General features: G+C 32.4%; 1 protein-coding gene across 2 annotated transcripts in view; it reads left to right on the top strand.

The window, feature by feature from the left end:
* Positions 1–1,299: 1,299 nt before the first annotated feature.
* LOC123674516 (putative fatty acyl-CoA reductase CG5065) overlaps positions 1,300–21,437 on the top strand; it is a 54,546-nt gene continuing 34,408 nt past the window's right edge. Inside the window, exon 1 of one of the 2 annotated variants that reach the window (XM_045609403.1) lies at positions 1,300–1,556. The gene's annotated coding sequence lies outside the window, so the exon portion shown is untranslated. Of the gene's footprint in view, positions 1,557–11,096; positions 11,120–21,437 lie in introns of those variants that run through there. The other variant, XM_045609407.1, reaches the window with a different exon arrangement.

The following is a 21,437-nucleotide window of genomic DNA, read 5'->3' as shown; positions in this document are numbered from 1 at the left end:
ATATAATGAGGCACGATTATTAGTATGATTCTAAAATTATGCATTAAAGTGACAGTTAATCGGAAGAAGAAGTTTTACTGTTCAACGCCGTTGATTTCCATCTCGCAAAAGTTTCTCTCCCGCTCCCGCATTCCCGCGTCGTTCTGTTCATACCTAGAACATGCGTCAAAAGGAAGTCGAAAAAATTTTGAAATATGGGGAACTCGAGTTTCAGATAAAGCGCTAGTCGGAGAATAATAACAACGAGAACTATTCCAATTATTATCCCATCAACTGGAATAGTACCCAAAAATCTCAAGATATTTCATGTATGTATCTCAATTAATACAAAAAGCTCTTCTTTCAGGTACTGCAAGGACAATGAGAAAATTCCTAGGCGATGGACAGGTCCAAGAATCGGCGAGATCGATTGGAAGAGGACCAGAAGTTCGATGAGAGCCAGGATGACCACAAGGACCGGACACGACCGAGCTCTATCCTTCTGATATTATAAATATCTGGCATTGAGTGAATGTTTCTCTTAGCGGGAAGTAAGGATGCCTACGGCAAGGGAAGTTTTCTCACCTACGCGGTTAGGTTACAGTCGGGATAGTTTATTAGGAAAAATCAATTATAAACAGGAATGATGCGGAAATCAAGGGAAGTACCGGTAATCTCCTCAAGATCTGAAAAGGTTAGTACCACTGTATAAAGAATACTAATATAAATAATATTCTTTATTCAAATTTAGTGCTTCCATAAGACGACCGTTTTATATTAAACTTCTTTACCAGTGGTTCACCAGTATATCTAATGTAGATACCTTACTCCTATGCCGATAATTTTGAAAGACGAAATGGATCTTTGCTAGATGGCGCTACCGAAAAAAAATACCGAAGCCTCTATTAGCAACAGTTTTCTACAAGTTATGCTCAGAACTCATACATTAAGATCCCATTTGTTTTATTATCATTATAGATGGCATCAACATCCCACGTACAATTTAATTCAATTCAAACCATCAGGCTTGCCGAAAATGTATTACAGAATATAATAAAATGGAACTGGAACATTCCTGTTTCACTAGTGAAACAACTTTCTCCATAATAAGGTATTCCACATACAGAAAATCGCAGATTACCACCACATCTATTAACGCTACATGCAGATTGAAGGAAATATTCCGAAAATTTCCTTCAATCCTTATAGAGATCTGTAGCCATAGAACGTTACTTGAAACTCTAGCGGTTAGATGACGCCAAAACGACGTCACTTCTACTGCCGTACATCTAAATTTAATCCGTAGGAAAGGAAATTACGAACCACGGCCAGCCGCGACGTCGAACGTCGAACACCGACTCGCCCAAATTTGAAAGCCTGGTGTGTGAGTCGAGCGGACTCGAATACTATCGATTTTTTCGCGATCCGTACAAAATTCTCGCGATCAACGTTTGTTTTTCCGTTTTGCACAACACAAGAACGATTCCCTACTAGTTTGTCCTAGAAAACTTCCAATTCAAGTGATATTTTTCCAAAAATACAACTTTCCTAGGCCGGCTCTCAGACGGATATATAAGGTAAGCTATGCTGGTTTTCCCAGGATTTTCAGAATGATTATACCTATCTATGAAATTTGCGACAAGTGAATGTTTGCAAAACTAACGTTACTGCAATGCAGACCGATTTTTTGCTTGAGAAATCGACGCATTTCATAGAAGGGTAGTGCTTCTAACCTAGAATCTGAGGGGTTGCAACCCCTGGCCATGAAGGGGTGATTTCACCGCCCTTCTTGTAGGACTTAATGGCAGGTTATCGTGATTTTCAGACGAGCAGGTGGTAGTTATGACATTAGATGGTTTGTGGTTAAATAAACAGTTGAGATGTTACGTCCGTTTTATCAATAAACTGGTGACAATTTAGATTATCTAGGTATATCATGTTTTTCCAATGATTCGTGAAAAAAAGGGTAGGTGTATCATGCAAGTTATTCTTTCTTTTTCTCTAATGATGATAGGAACTGGGGAATTCGAAGAATTTTTGAGATTTTGTTCCATTGGACGAAAATAAAGAGTTTTTCTATCCTAATTAATAAATGCTCTAATACCTACATACTATAATTGTTCCTAACTAAATATTTCAATATTTTCTTTCACTTCAGGCTTGGTTATATTTTTCCGATACTAAAACTTCACTAATTGAATATTAGATGACGCGATCTACTTGCTTTTACTATAGAATTGTACATGAACTAAAAATTCGAAATGACAGAATTCGTTATTCATCTTGTTTGGTAGGTATTCTTCTACTAAATGTGTGCCAGTTTTCGGTTTATTATTTTCAATAAATATTGAAATTTTCAAAGTTCACTTTTTAGTTAACGCTTGAAATTTAAATTAATATTTTTCCATACACAGTTCCGAAATTTCATTTTAACTAAATATCTCCGCAATTTGAATGAAATTTGTTACATAAATCAATTCATATACCATAATCATCAAGGAATAGAATAAAAAGAATAAATTCGCGAAATATTGGCAACATACAGGGTGTCCCTAATCTATGGTGCCAAATTGAGACAGAAGATACATTCTAATACATCTTTTATCAAATATCGTTCGTTGCAGATATTGAACACCTTGTGTTGAAAATAAAAAATTAAAAGTAATTTTCATTCATAACTTCCACAGTTTCCAAAATTTTTCAATTGAATTTGAAAGGATATTTGTGTTCAATAGGTGCTTTATTTCTTTGAAAAAATTACATTTTCAATTGTCACCAGAGGCTTACAAGAAGGGCATCATCATCCCTTTTCTACCCTATTTTTATGTCACTGATGAAATAAGAAAAATTATGCTTTTTTCGCATTCCTCATCCAATTTTCAGTCAAAATGTATAGTTGTTTGAATTCCGAAAAACTTACCGTTTTCAAGATATTTGCGCTTTTGTGTACCTATACAAACATACCAGTAATGAAAAATTCGTTCGACAGAAATTAATTTTACAACCCAAATAACAACTGGATATTCAACCAGAAAAAAATAATGACACTTTCACATGCATTTTTTCAGAAAGCTGTTTTTTGCAGAAGTGCAGGGTGCAGGTAATTGAAAATATTCATAATGTTCCAAGAAAACTCAAATTCTGTTTCCTCAAAAGGATTGGAGCTTGTATTCAAAACACTTTGAAGAGTTTATGAGATAAAATGATTTTGAATAAAATGCTCAGTAAATAACTTCTCTTTTCTTTTAATAAATTGCCATGACTCTTTTATGCCATTGTGGCAACTGATTTTTTTTTTCAAAATAGATTGATAACCCATTGAATGGTTTCAACACCATGTAGGAAAACCTTTGCAAGAAGACAGCTTTGGTAAAAAAATGCATGTTAAAGTGTCATTCTTTTTTTTGGTTGAATATCTAGTTGTTATTTGGACCTGTTATTGGGATTGTAAAATTAATTTCTTCCGAAAAAATTTTTTTTTGTATGTTTGTATTCACAGAAGAGCAAGTATTTCGAAAAAGATTAGATTTTCACGAGGTTTTTCTGGATTCGAACAGGTATACATTTTTTACTCAAAATTGAATGGAGACTGCTCAAAATGCATAATTTTTATGATTGTGTCTCCTCTGAGACAAGGAATCATGATGCCTTTCTCGTACGCCACTGGTGGTAACTGTAAATTTGATTTTTCTTCAAAATAAAGCTTCTATTGAACACAAACATTTTTTCAAATTTAATTGAAAAATTTCAGAAATTGTGCATGTTATGAATAAAAATTACGTTTAATTTTTCATATTCAATACTCTGTAGCTCTGCAACGAACAACATTCGAGAAAATAAATATTAGAAAAGTCTTATTTATTTTGCAAGGCAAATCTTCTGTTTTAATTTGGCACCATATTTTCTGGACACCACGTATATCATGAAAACAAAAAATGTTTCGCTCCCATCAAACAATAGAGGTATTTTACCGACAAATTATAAATAATGTAATATATGTATGAATAATATAAATAGTTCACACATTGACATCATAAACGTATTCGCTTAGTCTGCTGATCATTCCTATATCTGGATCTTCATCACTCATAATGTGAGATGAAATTCGGATGATTAACAAGAAAAGAGCGCTATATATCACTACGTTACAATGTCTGCAATTTTCGAATTTTGAGTCGAGACTGTTCTCATGTTATAAAGATCAAATCACTGATGACGAATCCGTGGTCAGATTAAATTATGTTAATCTAGAAATTTTAAATTTTCAGGGTAGGTTCACATCTCGAATTCCGCGGTTAATTTCGTTAATGAGAGAAATCTGATTTGAAGTTCTGTGAATATGGCGCTTCAAAACTTCATTTTCCTGATAATTTCACAATAACGATTTGAAACGAGATGAAATTATGCCGTTATTGAATGTAGAATACAAATTTCAAGGTTCGTGCAAAATTTCGTGTTGATCGCTTTTACCAGAATAGGTGAAGAATATAGAACAAAAAAATTTAATATTGCAGTGGAAACAGATCAAGTTGAGAATTTCATATCGATCGCGTCACCAGTACCAAACAAATCCAAGCAGAATATCGAAAAAATTATTCAATATTTTCCGTATATTTCCCTAGCAACAAATCCGACTAGGTTGAAATTCAGTTTTTATAGGTAATAACATAGTATCAAAAATATTATTTTATACTATGGTAATAAAATAAAAAAATAAACACTCCAATTTTCATACCGAATTTCAGAATAATTCACGAGTATTTCAAAACCATTCATTTAAATTAACTAACCAAAAAAAATTGGCATCTCATATATCCCTACAGAAGACTAAAAAAATAGCATCTAACATCAACTCAGTGCTGTCATCGAATTTTATTATTTTACATTTTATTCCTATTTCAGACCTTTCAGAACTAGAGGTTTTAGCGGGAATTTTCCTTAATTTCGAGCCTTTATCCAGTGCGAATAAGTTCTGTCCACCAAGAGACATTGTATTCACATAGTCACGTTATTATGGATTTTACTATTTCAATAAATAAGAAGGTTATAATTGAGTATGAATAAAATTTTTGATTTGCATATTTGGTCTTTTATTGGCATATCAATGTAAGGAATCCACTGACGTAAATCACAAGCTCTCATTTATATTCATACTCCTCTACAACTTTATATTTTCGTATTTCATCCTAGTAAGTGTGCAGAACTTCCAGAAAAATGTAAGTTATTTACTTTGTAGTTTGTAAGTTACTGATGTCTCAGATATTTTCAAAAGCAACGGTTCTTTTAACTTATTCAAGTTTCTAAGATAGCTACAAAAATGCATCCTAGATATTTAACCCCTTACCTCATATGTTACTACTATACATAGGTCCTACTAGAATGAACAAGGAACTTAATAAGTATCTTATCGAACGTCTGAAAAAAGTTACTCGGAAAAGAAAAGTAAGTTTAATTTTCAAAACTGTCCTCAATAATTCTAATGGTGGACATGGATTTGACATATTTTCTCAACAAAGGAACATAGTAATTTTAATATATAAATATTTCTTAGAAAATATTATTCAGTGAGAAGAAAAAACATGCTCATAAGACTAGATCATTTTCTTCTTTATCCTGAACAGGTTATAATATATTTGTAGCTAATAGTAGAAAATAGACGATTCAACATTGTTATACTTATAGCCGGAATCAAATAGAAAAAATTTATTCATTCTCACATAAAAGTTATAAAGTTGAACATCGAATAACTCAAATAATACATGATCTTCATGCATCTTCATAACCTACCTAGTTTTGTACATACAAAATTTCATCGTAGTCTGTCTCATATTTTTGTAGATATTCCACTAGATCAAATATAATTTTTCATTTATTTCCTTAATTTTGCATTAAACGATTTCCTTCTATTTGAGAGCCAACTTCGAATTTTCTATTCTATCAGATCTGTTATGTTCCATTTAATGAAAAAAACCATAATCCATCATCGATCTAAATCGGAGCACTTAGACCACAAACATACTATGAAAATTTCAAATCATTCACGGAATCCTTTTCATTTTAATCCTTCACATTTGAGGTCATTATAAAATTTATCATAGGAAATTATGCAGGCAGAATCACCGCCTATCTATCTAAAGATATGCATTTGAAGTAGATCGAAATATAGAAATGAAATAGATCGGTATATCTCTGAGAAATACTAGTTGCGATTCAGGGGATTAATAGAAAGCACAAAAAAAAGTTTGATTCATTCTCAAAATTCTTGATTCTTCTGCATTTATCGGATTTGTGGAACATCGCCATCGTTTTTTGAGTAGGTACGACTATTCTCTCTCCATGAATCGTACTGAACCTTGTTAAAAAATCCCTCATAGTCGATGGGCAGAAAAATCGTATCGAAAGTATCGGATAACTAAAGAACTATCACCTGTATGATTCTGATAAAAAAAAATGGCATTATTTCCTCGCCAGCAAAATACCGAAAAAAGTCAGAACACCATTGATTCGATTCCCACCGATTTGAAATGGCTTTTGAGGATAGTGGACTTGCATATTTCGGCCAAAGGTGAGCTCGATATCTTTGAAATTATGACTTGAAGCGTGTTCACAAGAAATATTTTTTCACGCACAGACATACATGTGCCAAATTTTTTCTACGGATTCTGAATGTATGTCTAAATATTTGATGAATTTCATTATAATAATACATTATTATTATTTACCTATAATAAAAAAAAATATTTAGAGGGGTGCGTAAAAAAACCTTCTATTGAGTTCTTATTTGGCGCTAATTACTAAGTGCACAAAAATGAGTTTAGCGGTAATATTCGTCACTCAAACTATGGAATTCAGTGTGATGCTATTAAACCAACAAATAATTTTCACCTGGGGTCCTTATTAAGCTCTGCAATTCAACGATGAATCAACCTGATGTGAAACGGCCTTTAAATTAATAACCTTGATGAGTCCCCATACCGAGTACAGTTACTGGAATAACTGTGATATATAATTCAACACTGCATCATGAGCGATGAAGAGCAACAATGATATATAGGTTGGTAATTGGTACCAAAACTGTACCTAATAATAGCGATGTGAAATTTAATTCTTTCTGAGCGGTCGTTCATTTCGTCACGATGACAATATTCTGAGTTTCCGGCCGTGAAAACGATAACTCTTGAATGGAACAAGGTAGAAGCTTGAAAAATTTAGTGGGTTCAAATCGCAAATGCCGTGATTTGGTACGTTTGTCGGTAAATCTAACTGGGGGTTCCGTAAATATTCCGGATAATTTCAAAACTATGAATTATATCGAAATGAAATTCTCATACAGAATTTCATGTTGATCGCGTTCCCAGAACTAGAGAAAATTCTAGAAAAATATTAAAAAAATTACATATACAGTATATTGTAGGAAGAACAGGTTCAACAAATTTGAGGTTCGCATCATTGAGTATATGTATATAATGGTAATTTCCCAAAAAAAAACTGTTTCTGAAAAACCAACAGAAGTGATTCTCTGAAAATAAAAGTTTGTTTAATCATGGAAAATACAATGTAATAACACAATTTTATGAATTATAAAACATACCTGAAAATTAAAAAAAACAACATTCAACAATTTTCAAGTATGTTTTATAATTCATAAAATTGTGGTATTACATTGTATTTTCCATGATAAAGTAAAATAAACTTTAATATTCAGAGGAACATTTCTGTTGGTTATTCAGAAACAGTTTTTTTTTTGGATACATTATAAAACAACATTCAACGTTAATTATTCAATAAACATTCAACATTCAAATTATTTCTTCAATTTAAATCTTAGTTTCTTTTATTTCTGTTAATTTGACATATAATGTGATTTGATCACATATGAAACAACAGTCTCCTTACATATATACAAACTAATTTTACCCATTAAGTAATACAATTGAGGTATTAGGACCCTGAACCCACCTTAAAAAATAAAATTCTCCAGCACATTCGAAACCAATCGTTAGAGATCATTCTCACCTAAAAATACGAGAATTATAGATTTTTTGGCATAATGGTTGACCGCCGTTTTCTTGCAACGAACGCATTAAAAGAAATTTCAATTCCAACTGAAATAATTGACTGCATTTCAATGAAACAAAATTCCAGTACCTTGCGTGATCATGAAGAAATATTAAAATCATAATATCTGATCACAAAATAATCCACAATCATTCTTTGTTCTTAAAAACTTAGAATTCGAAAATTGGAATGCAAAAATCGAATGAAAATTGTAGGTACAACAAATGTTATGCAATAATTTTTTTTCAGTTGTTATATGACAACAATTAAAAGCTAGAAGAGGTGAGCTTAGATATTGCGATATTGCAACTATCCTTTTCAGTGATGGACTATTTTTATTTCGACAACGTAAACATGCGAAAACGAGACATTGGAATGATTTATGAGTAAATAATGCGACCAAAACTTGTAAATATTTTGTCCAGCTAGATTGCCACTAAGAGTGTCAATGTAGTTGGACAGATATAACAATTGATAATATAATACAATACATACAGTGAGTTCCTAAATTGGATATACGAACGAAAATTAGAGATTCCTCTGACCATTTTAAGAAAATGAGTATAAACGCAAACGATTTGTTTTCAAAATAACCTGTAGGGTTTTCAAGTTTCATTTTTTCAAGTTTTTTTTCTCATTGCACCTTCCCTTCAAAAGATATTCAATTTAAAATTGGCTCCGATATTCCATATCAAAGTTCTCATCATATGATATGCTACTTTTGAATGCGAATCTACAGGATGATATTTTTTCTAGCTTTTCTAGCTTCTTTCCTTCAGAGCTTTTTTTTGGTAGACCACTGATAGTTTAGAAAAATGAAATTATCCAAATCCAAGTAATCTCACTCATTTTTCTTTGTACCACCCTGTGTAATACCAATATTTTATGTGTTTGATTTGTTCTTTGAGTTCTTAGATTTTTAGAATAAAGAAACGGAACATTTCTGATTCTGTATTATGATTCTATAATTTCTGTATTGTAATAATTTTAAATAATAGCCTCATTCAAAACACAAAATTTCATCTCGACTGAATTCGTAGTTTTAAAATTATTAGAAAAACAAAATTTTCATCAACCATATTGGGGGAACCCCTGATTCGATTATACCCTAATTGAACATAATTGACATAATTGAAATTAACCACGGATTCGCCATCAATCAGTCTAGCTGAATAGTTTCAATACCCACATTCTAATGCACAAAATCTTTAAAAGCGACATAAGCATTCAAAGAAGTTTCAATAAAGATATTGGAATTTTCAGAAACTAAAAATTACTGTAACTACTGCCCGTAAATTTTTGTTTCGGAAGATAACTAAGTCGTTGTCGAAACCATAGACGTATTAGGATAATAAGTCTATGGTCGAAACGTTCGATTAACACTCATAATGATTGATTTCGTGGATCAAAATGTGGTTACTTCACATATTCAGTAGCATATTATGTCCATTGTGAACTACATATTTTCCAATTGTAATTCAGAAAGCATAAAATGAAAATTGTAATTCAGAATAGAAAATTGTTATTCAGAGTAGACAATTTGAAATTCAGAAAAAGAACTTTTAAAAATGGTAGTCTGTATTTCAGAATAGCAATTTGTAATTCAGAAAAGAAAAAATTGAAAATATAAATTGAAATTCAGATATGCATTTCAGAATTAATGAAAATGAATAGCCATATACAGGATGATTCACCGTGATGGCCTATTAGACGTTTATTAATTCTAATTTTGTGCTGAAAATTTGGATGTTGGGGTTTAAGACAATGATCTTTCGCCCTAAAATATTTTCAGATCTCTACAACTTCCGGTTATACCGAAAACATACTACTACTTCCTCATTTCAAATGACACTCTCAGATATTATTACATCATTAGAAATCTTTTTTGATGGCAATTTCAAGAATATGCCATATCTTGGGTAAAAACTCAATGGTTCATGCGTTAATGGGATGCTTATGAAAAAAAATGGTTCTTCTCTGATTTGTTGGTTAGTTATATACCATGGGGCGCCAACCGCTGTTCTTATTACTGAATTTAGCGTACTTTGCAACTGATCATTATTATTGTCCTTCGTATTGTACCAGGTAACTTCTGCATACGTAATGCTTGGTATTAGCACTATTTTTTTTATCTTCAGCTTGTTTTCTAAGGAAAGTTTACTTTTAGGGTTGAGCAATGGGTACAGTCTGCCGTGCAATTGCCTTGTCTTTTTTCTGTTTTCTTCTATCTGTTAGTTAACATTCATTCTTTCATCCAGTATTACTCCCAGATATTTTGCTTCCTTTTTCCATTCTATCGTCTGGTTTTCTATTTTGACGTTTCCTGCTTTCTCTTTCTTTACTGTTGTTCCTCCGAAGTAGATTGCAACTGTTTTCGATGTGTTCACTTTGAATCTCCATTTCTTGAAGTATTCCATCAGTGTATCTAGGTCTATCTGTAGCTGCCTAGTGATTGTTTTCCGCATTCTACTGTGATAGTATATGGCAGTGTCATCTGCAAACTGGGCTTTCTTGCATCTATTCATTTTCGGTATGTCTGCCATGTATAAGTTCGTGAGTATCCAGGACTGACTTTCCCATATGGGTGGTTCTTAGGCCAGTCAACCCCGGACATTTGAACACCTATGTGTTCAGATGTTTCTACCTCCTTTCCACAGATCCTGCAAATCTCATCTGATGACTTACAAAAGGGATTTAACCGACATTGTCTTGTCAGCAGTCCCACCATTACCCGAAGCAGAGCTCGTGGTAGCTGCAAGAGCTTCCTGGTAGAGGTCTGTGAAAGCACCACAAATTATTCGCCTTAGCAATACCCTAAGTGTTTCTCTAAAGGGTTATTCTATTGTAAATTGTCCCATTCCCATTGTTCCATATTTTCTCTTCCACCAATTCATTTTTATTTTGTTTTATTTTACTGGGAAAGAAATTGACCTCAGTTTATTTGTTCATTGTCATAATTGTTTAAATGTTTGCGGTGTCATATGGAGTGCACTGAAAGAAGCAGTATGTAATCAACCGCCGCAAGAATCAATACGAAAGTGTTGTTATCATCGCATGTGATTACAGTCCACTCGCAAAAAAGGTAAGTGCACGCTCAACTCACGAAATATTCTAAATTTCATTATTTTCGCGACACCCATTGTTGGACCGCTGTTTTATATTGGTCTTTTCCAACCCCACGAAAAGGTTCAGGATAGACAGGTGTTAACCTTGATGCTCTTTTCGCAATTTCATTGGTTTTTTCTTTTCCCACAATACAATGCCTCGATAGCCATATGAATGTAATATGTACATGTGTTCCATATTGTACTATTACTTCACATTCGGTACTGTTCTGAATTACATATTATTACTTTATCTGAAATTGAATTGCTTACTTCTGAAATACAATTTTCTCCTTCTGAAAATTAATGTGCTGTTTCTGAAGTTCCCCATTATGAATCATTACAATTTTGTTTTTCTGAATTCCAACTTTCTAATCTGAATTTAAATTTCGTTTTTCCGAAACTAAATAAAAAATTCTGAAAGCCAATTTTTCTGAAATCCGTGTCGCCTTTTCTGAAATTGAATTTTGATTTTCTGAACTACAATTGGAATAGGAAACGTGAAACAAGCTCCAAAAATAAGTTAATTTCGCTGATTCATCGTCTGATAACTATGTTGACACTTTGACTCAAATCTAGTGTTCTAGGAAATATATCCGCAATACAAATTGTACACACCTTGGTGTGTTATCTAATAAGATAAATAGATGTACAATACTTTCGTTGTTCGAACAGAAATAAAGGAAGAATTTCTTCATACGAGAGTCTGTTCAAAAATAAAATTTGTTAATCAGTATCAGATTATTTAGATTCGACAAATAATTAGATTGTATGGTTTTTCGTTTTCCATCAATAATAAATTTCTTTTGCTGATTTGGCATATGCCTTTTCTATATAATAAATCATTGAAAATTGCAAGTAACATTTTTAGAAGCATGAGAAGCGGATCTATTGTATATCACCGTACTACCGTTATATCTAATATTTGAAATTTATCGATGGGATTGAGTATCCAGAGCTCTTTTACAGAGCAATTGACATATGGTCTTCTTTTTTCTGAGTAAAATGTCAATTTCAAGTCCACCTCCAAGGTCAAAGCAAGATTATCTGGCTTATTTCAAATGAAACACCCTATATGTATTTTCGAGTGCTCGTTAATTCTACGTTATTTTCTTGTACGTGCTCTATAACTTAAGTAATTCTCGAATTGTTCAACATTTCTTGAAAAATAATTATTGAAGGCCTTTAAAAAATGTCTTTGTGACATAAGGTTATACGATATCTATACATACATACATTATGATATATACATACATAGGTACATACATAGGTCATTTCAAGAAATAGCGAAATAATCGAAATCTACTTGAGGAAGCATCATAAAATTCACGTAGAATTAAAAAATATATCTGAATATGGAATAAAGTAAGCAGTAATTACCTACTCGACAAATATTGCTACATACTCTAATGAAAAGTGAAAACAAAAACGTGATGTTACGACTATACTATAATAAATACAATTTCACTACAATGTTATAGGAGTTTTGAATTGTCAGATTGGAATTTTGTGGGTTGCATATTGCATAGATGACAGGCGCTCAAGAAATGGTAGCTCACAGTAGGTACCTTGTTCAAACTGAATAGAGTTCGAGTTTCACTAATAAAGGAAACATCATGTCGAAAGAGGAAAATTGTGAAGAATATTTTGAGTCGTTATCGCTAATCCAACCGAATATCTCAATTCATGAAATAAATGTTGAGTGATGAATATGATGTGGAGGTATTTGGGACTTTTTATTTCAAAACCCGAATTGAACTGTATAATAATATAATATATATATATAAGAATATTTCGTTGGAATTTTGGTAGAAGCAATAGAAATATTTCATTCAGTATCATATCATTATTTTAGATGTTGAAACTTTTGATTAATTGAATTCTTATTACCTATTTAGCTCAATGATTCGAACGTTTAAAATTCATTGACCAGATTCTTGAAATGATTTGGTGGATTATTTTCAATAATAAATTTTCAAGTTAAAAAAAAAGTAATTCTCACTGACATTTTCACATTCGGGTGAAAAAAATTGCCATTTTTGTACTATTATTTATTAATTTCCTCCTATTTTATAAAATATTCAAATCATATTGAAACAAAAGGATTTAATTGAATAAAAATACTCTCGAACGTCGAACCTGCGCCAGTGAAACATTGCAAACCAACAATTCTGCTATGGACCGGGATGTAAAGTCAGTTACATGCTGACTGCTGTTATCATCAGAAAAAAATTAAAAAAAAACCATAGAACGGAAATGATAAAAGCAACAATGAATAATATTATATTATGAATGCGTTAACAACCAAATTTTTTTATCGAATTTTATAAAAATCGCTTCTACAGTTTCCGAGAAAATTTCCAGACAAAGAACGGATTTTTTTATCCGATTAATTTCACTGATGGAGGATTCGATATCAAAATCGAACCAGTTCATTGGTCCGGCCGTGTACAGGGTGATTCATCTATCTTGGTACCCCAAATTTTCTGAAAATGCCAAAATATTCTTTTATTCTGTAAACGGCAATGTTGATACTGAGATGCTCTTGAAATTCGAAAAAAAATAAAGAAGCCGAGAGTTGCGGCTCTGTCAATTTTTTCCCAGAATAATAATTTTTTATATGGCAGATTATTTCATCCTAATTTTTTTTCTAGATACCAGTTTATTCTATTTCAAACATAAGTGATCTGCAGCGTGTTTTTGTCATTTAACAGGTCCATACTTCTTTGAATAATCATTAATTAGGCAAAGGTATCTAGATGTGCCTATTCGAATTAGACCAAATATGTGGCAACAGCAAGCATGCCTCAACACTGCCATTGTGAAGAGATATAACAAACATTCATTGAATATTATAATAGAGAAATAGTTTGTTTGCCTTCTTAATTCTAAGAAAGAATATCATATATAGTACGTCTTCAAATCAAAGCGCTTTGTCCCAATACAGAAGTGTAATCTTTCGAGTAATAGAATTAGCATAAAACCCGCTAGAGATTGCTAACGGTTTTAATTTGAAAAAATGATAATTCGAAAAAAATTAAAATGAAATCATCTTTCGAATGGCACAATATATATAATATATTCCTTTGAAAAAATTGAGAGCGCCGTGACGCTTGACGTATTCATTTTTTCATCGTATTTTACGAGCTTTTCAAGTCAACATTGACTTGTACAGGGTGGGCAAATAAGCGAGGTAAGCGACTATATCTCAGGATCCACTCATCGTAGAGACTTGCGGTAAAAAATTTTACCACTAAAGAGATAAAGAGAACACACTGGAAATTGTTTTGAAGTTCATACCTCTACCGCTAGGGGGCGTAATAGCTACCGTCGAGTAGAGAAATGAATTTTACTCGAAAATGTTTCATATGAAGTTGAAGAAAAAATATCATCACTGTAATCCTTGAAAAATTCTCTATCTTTCTGAATTGTCACTTTCGATTTTACGACATCAAATAAGGGTAGGGGACAGGGAGAAATTTGACTGATTGAAATACCTGTAACTTCAGTTTGGCTCAACATTTTTGAGCAAATTAAATTGCGCTAAGTCAGAAGTTCATTGTTTTGTTAATTTTCTGCGAAATTTCAAATGTAATGATAGAATTTCCTTAACAGAAACAGAAATTCCATCAAATTTGCATGAAAAAACCTGAAGGTCGCAAAGCGATAATTTCAGGCGTTCGGAAGTTATGGCAGAAAGAAGATATTCTTCAACTGATGCATTGCGAAAAACCAAATTGTGTCTTCAAGTTCTAGCAGAAACAGAAATCCCATCAACTTTGTTTGAAAAAACCAAAAGGTCGCAAAGCGATAGCTCCAGGTGTTCTGGAGTTGTGGACGAAAAAAGATATTCTTCAACTGATGCACTGAAAAACTAAATTGTGTCTTCTTTCGGCCATAACTCCAGAACGCCTGAAGCTATCGCTTTGCGACCTTTTGGTTTTTTCAAACAAAGTTGATGGGATTTCTGTTTCTGCTAGAACTTGAAGACACAATTTGGTTTTTCGCAATGCATCAGTTGAAGAATATCTTCTTTCGGCCATAACTTCCGAACGCCTGAAATTATCGCTTTGCGACCTTCAGGTTTTTTCATGCAAATTTGATGGAATTTCTGTTTCTGTTAAGGAAATTCTATCATTACATTTGAAATTTCGCAGTAAAATGAACAAAACAATGAACTTCTGACTTAGCGCCCCCTACCGAAAGCAGAAAAAAGAAATGTATCATGAGTATATTTTGTCCTCAATCAACAAGATATTATCTTTCAGACGAGATCTAATTTGCTCAAAAATGTTGAGCCAAACTGAAGTTACAGGTATTTCAATCAGTTAAATTTCTCCCTGTCCCCTACCCTTATTTGATGTCGTAAAATCAAAAGTGACGATTCAAAAAGATAGAGAATTTTCCAAGGAGATCAGTGATGAAATTTTTTCTTTAACTTCATATGAAACATTTTCGAGTAAAATTCATTTCTCTACTCGACGGTAGCTATTACGCCCCCTAGCGGTAGAGGTATACACTTCAAAACAATTTCCAGTGTGTTCTCTTTATCACTTTAGTGGTAAAATTTTTTATCACAAGTCTGTACGATGAGTGGATCCTGAGATATAGCCACTTACCTCGCTTATTTGCCCACCCTGTACAAAGAACCGTTCACAGAATAAAAGAATATTTGGCCATTTTCCAGAAGATTGGGGTTACCAATATAAGTGAATCACCCTGTACTTAGACACAGCTGAGTTTATTTAGCAAAAAAGCCATAACTCTAAGTTCGTTAATGGATAAAATCTTTTGGAATTATAATCATATGCTTTTTTTTTAATTGAAAAACTGAACTTCAGAAATCAGTTGCAAAATAGTCAAACGAATATTGATGCAAAATTTCGTGTGGATCGTATGGGTTAAACAAATTTTGTAAAATTTTTATATCTCGGAATCTATCCCTTATTTTTCACTGAAATGTGTGTATATACGGTATCCCAGAATTAGTGCTCAATAATTTACTACCGTATTTCCCGTTTAAAAATGTTGGGGGAAATTAAAATAGGAATTTTTTTTCGAAGATACGACCCTTTAGATCAATTTTTTTTTATACTGAATTAACGCAACAAACATCGCTTAATTTGGTGTACTATAAAAATTTCAATCTCTTATAGGGTTTCACAGCTTGGCTTGATTTTCAAGCTAGTTGGCTTGAGCTTGACTTGATTTCAAGTTAAGCTCAAGTCAAGTAGTAGTTTTTCAATATCAAGTCAAGTAATAGTTTTTCAATCTCAAGTCAAGTATTTAATTATCAAGTACTTGAATGATATTTTAATCTAATCGTGTAGTGTCACATGAATAAAAAATGATTAAATGAGAAAGAACCTTGCGAAAAACACTTTTATTTATTGAACTCATTATATAAAAGAACCGAAACCAAGTATAAATCATAACAGAATCAAAAATAATGAAAAAATGAAGTTTCGTAATATTGAGAAACCTCCAGGCTTTGTTTGATTTCATAATTTTTCATCCAGGATCTGAGACACATGAGACATCTTATAGATTTGTCGCTTTACCTATTGCGGGTTCAACAGGAGCTGAAGTTGCTGGCGTTGATAACAAATCCTTTGCGATTTTGGCCAAGTTTGGAAAGATATTTCTACCAAAATCTACCAATATATTTCATAGAAATGTGAGAAATCTACTAATAAAGTTACATTGGCGAATGCTTCAGTCTCTCGGCGCTCGAGGAATCCCCTTATTTAGACTAAGCGCGCAGGGGATAGCAGAAATATATGAAATATCAAGCTCAAGTAATATCAAGTAGCTTTATATCAAGTCAAGCAATAAATATCTAAAATCAAGTCAAGTCAAGCTCAAGTATGTAATTTTTCAAGAGCTTGATTTTCAAGTCAAGTAGTTGGTTAAAATATCAAGCTACTTGGCTCGATGAATCCCTAATCTCTCAAACTGGAACTGGCCTATAACCGAGCCTATAAGATCTGATGCCATTGAGATATTCCCTAGAAAACCTCTCAAAAGGTGGTATTGGAGCATTCACAAACGAGTGTTCAGAACCTCCTGACGTCAGTTCTTTTCTTTTATTTTTTCGTTATTCGCCCTGATTTTTTTTTAGTATTCTACTTGTTTTAGTTGTATTCTTCTATTAACGCACATTATTAATCGATCCATCATACAGGGTGGCCACTTTTTCAATGGGATTGTATTGGTAACTTTTAAACCATAAGAGTTAGAAGGTCTGTCAAATGGAGAAAAAGTTGCATGCATAGAAGCATTATCAAGCAGTTTAAACAAATCGAAATTATCAGGGCCGGTTATTGAGATATCATAAGAAAAGTAAATTCTGTCATTTTGATTTTTCTTTTTTTCCCACTTTATTTCAAATATTATCAAAAAATGTTACAGGAATTTTCAATTCGACAGTAAATTGTTCTCAATTTGACGTAATCAGATTTCGTATCTAACGTTTCGTGCTCTCTGGGCCACCCTCAACCTCATTTTTTTCAATACGGACCTGTATATTTTATGACACTTTTCGAAATAACTTTTAACGCTGAATTCAACGATATATCATACAATGTCATTCAAAGTTGATTTCCAGGTGATTTTGACCCTTATCCAATTTTCTTTGGGTCGGATCTGTATTACCTACCTACATTTAGGTACCTTTAGTTTAATTAACAACATGCAATACATTTCGATGAGAAAATCAACTTACTCATCTTGAAGTAAATGGAACATATCAGAATCAAATCAAGAAACAAGTAATAATTATTTACATATCTCAATTCATAATAATTAAACGAATTATCATTCAAACAAAAAAAAATCGAATGATTATTCGAAAGTAAATGAAAATGAATGAAGTAAGTGTTCGAAATGTCCACCAGTTTGTAAAATGCACTTAACGGTTCTGGAACCCATACTTCTTATACATTTGCTTATTTCGTCTTCTTGAATACCTTCCAATACATTCTCAATCTTCTCGCGAGAAATCACTATTGTTAGATTTGTCATTTGTTCCGTTGAAACAAATTACAGAATCGAACTTTATTTTGATATCATTACGATATAAGTTTTGCAAGACTTGGTATTTAAAATCATTGTATTCGCGTCTCTTGACTATTTTATTAACAGCAGTTTTTAATAAATTGCATTCACTACAGATCCGACCCAAAGAAAATTGGGTAAGGGTCAAAATCACCTGAAAATCAACTTTGAATGACATTTTATGATATATCGTTGAATTCAGCGTTAAAAGTTATTTCGAAAAATGTCATAAAATATGCAGGTCCGTATTGAAAAAAATGAGGTTGAGGGTGGCCCAGAGAGCACGAAACGTTGAATACGAAATCTGATTACGTCATATTGAGAACAATTTGCTGTCGAATAAAAAATTCCTGTAACATTTTTTGATAATATTTGAAATAAAGTGGGAAAAAAAGAAAAATCAAAATGACAGAATTTACTTTTCTTATGATATCTCAATAACCGGCCCTGATAATTTCGATTTGTTTGAACTGCTTGATAATGCTTCTATGCATGCAACTTTTTCTACATTTGACCGACCTTCTAACTCTTATGGTTTAAAAGTTACCAATACAATCCCATTGAAAAAGTGGCCACCCTGTATATCAAATTTCCGACGTTATAACTTTTTGTATCCCCGACCCCTTTTCAAAAAGTATAAATTATCTGCCAACTACAAGTTCGCATCATAAAGTCATTGATCTCCTGAAGAACTAACTGATTTTCTCTGATAATGAAATCTACTACAGAGGAGATGACATAGAATTTCACTTCGACTCATGTCGCAGAAGAAAGTGCGAATTGTTTGTCGATGATATTCTAGAAAGTTCTGGAGCTCAAGGAAAGTATAACGCGAAATGTTATTTCTACCCGAGTTCATAGACTTCAAGGTAGGTTAGGAACATTTCATAGGATATTAATTAATCTCATTTAATTTCCTGATAACTGATGCGTTAAGTAGCTTGCTGAACATGTGCCGTTATCAATGAACAGTATTGTCTAAGGCATCGTTCACAAGCGTTTGAGGAATTTCATTTTATAAGAAACGTATACCTACCCAAAAAGAGTAAGGAATATTATTAGTTGACCTTAACAAAAAAAATATATACTACCATTGAAAACTACAAAAAAAGAAAGGATATTATAGCACATTGTAGATTTATCTCTTTATATCTTGTGCCCCATCCAACCAATCTCATAACCACATACTTGTCCATGGAGTTCAGATATTTTTTTTTCATCTCTGGTTCTTATTTACGTCCACGATTTAAGGCTGTTTCGACAACGATATTATCATAAAAAATCATAAACTAAAAGGAATGAAGAAAGCTTTGAAATGAAGTCAGGAGCTTTTGAGCGCTCGTTACTTCATGCGGCAGTTACCGTCTTGGAGACCACAGAAGCGTTCTCCGAGTCCGAACAGATTACTCTATGATCTCGTTAAAATATCAAGTAAGGTTTGACTCTGATGACGAACCAGTTATGAACTTCGATTCTGTCCGTCCACACAATAACTTGCTAACTTGAAATTTTCAGGATAGGTTCGGATCTCGAATGCTGCTCGAATGAAGTTCATTTTCAGGCAATATCCGAGTAAGGATTCTGTATACAGGGTGATTCACCGCGATGGACTATTAGACATTTATGGAAAACTAATCAAAATTTTGTGCTGAAAATTTTCATGTTGAAATTTGAGAAAATGATCTTTTTCCCTAAAATATTTTGAGATCTCTATGCCTTCCGGTTATAGCGAAAACATACTACTACTTCCTCATTTAAAATTACACACCCAGTATATTATTGCATCATTAAAAAGCTTTTTTTATGACAATTTTAGCATTTTGCCATACCTTGGGCAAAAACTCAACGATTCATGAGTTAATGGGATTGTTATACAAAATGTAATCCACATCCATTTTACCTTTCGGTGTTCGGATTTCAGATAAATTTGATTTAATGGGATTCTTATGAAAAAAAATGGTGACAACGAGGATTCCCTGATGTTTTGAATATTTCTGCAGAAAATTTTTTTTGCGAAAATAATCTTTTTAATTTTCGATTCTGCCAATATATAGGATAATAAGACTCTTTGCAGTTGGGACCAAAAATGCACAGGGTGTTTATGAGAAGATCATGAACTTAGGCAGAGCAAATTCATCAAAACTCAAGATTTTCAGATCAGAACCTATTCGATTTATCAAATTTCAATTTCAAGCTGACCCCATCGTCAGAATCATAAAATTCGAGAAGGATTTTCGTGATCAAATATCTGATCAGGTTAAAGTTTTTCTTTGTTGATTGATTAACAAAAGCTCTAGAAAATTTAAGAATATCGATAGAAAATTACCCAATTAAATGCCAATTTCTAGCTCCGTGCGAAATTTCAACCTGAACACAGCCAAAGAAAATTCGAGAATATTGAAAAAAAATTGTGAATATTTTAGAGACAGCAAATCTGATCGGCATAAGATTTTCCATATATTCAAAGACAACCATTTCGTTCAAAAATTTTTTGTTGATCACGTCAAAAATTTCGCAGAATTTTGAAAATAAATTATCCAATAATTCCGTAACAATAGATTCGACCTACATTGTTGAGAGTTTGCAAGTAAACATAACAAAAATTTTCAGCTCTGTTAAATTTTGTGGTTTACCACGTCATTATAAAAATATGAGCTTTTGAGGGCTTCATTTTCAAAATGAAGTATCTTGAATATGTTGCTTGAGTTCAGTCAAAATATATGTCTTATGGACCTTCCATACCGAAAGAAACTACTTCCATCGTGTGAATAACGCATAACAATATTTCACTATTTTCACTTTTACTGTCACTAAAAAATGGAATACTTTCTCGATGACCCACAATAATTTGGTCATTAGATATCTAATTTGGTGACAAATCATTTACTTCAATTTGAAATGATTAATCAATATTTGATTGTCTACACATCTATATATTTTAACATCAACATTCTTGAAATTCTGGGATGTATACTTTTTCCATGACCTGCCAGAAAACTATCGATGTTCATTGAACCAAGTTCTACCAGTGGTCATTGAAGTCGTAGACTCGTAGTGTTAAAGACATTGACCGTGATCCATTGAAGAATGCGGTATTCTGTAACTAGGAATCAAATTGATTTGATATAAATTTTATGATCTTTTAGAATATTCTAAATATAAATACATATACTAAATACACACTACTATTATTTCCTCTATACAGAGTGCCTACTTTAGTTTATTCTTTAATTTAAAATT

The sequence above is a fragment of the Harmonia axyridis genome, chromosome 3 (genome assembly GCF_914767665.1).
Source record: "Harmonia axyridis chromosome 3, icHarAxyr1.1, whole genome shotgun sequence".
NCBI classification, from domain to species: Eukaryota; Metazoa; Arthropoda; class Insecta; order Coleoptera; family Coccinellidae; genus Harmonia; species Harmonia axyridis.
The sequence above is the reverse complement of the archived record's forward strand: the minus strand, read 5'-3'. Positions and strand labels throughout refer to the sequence as shown.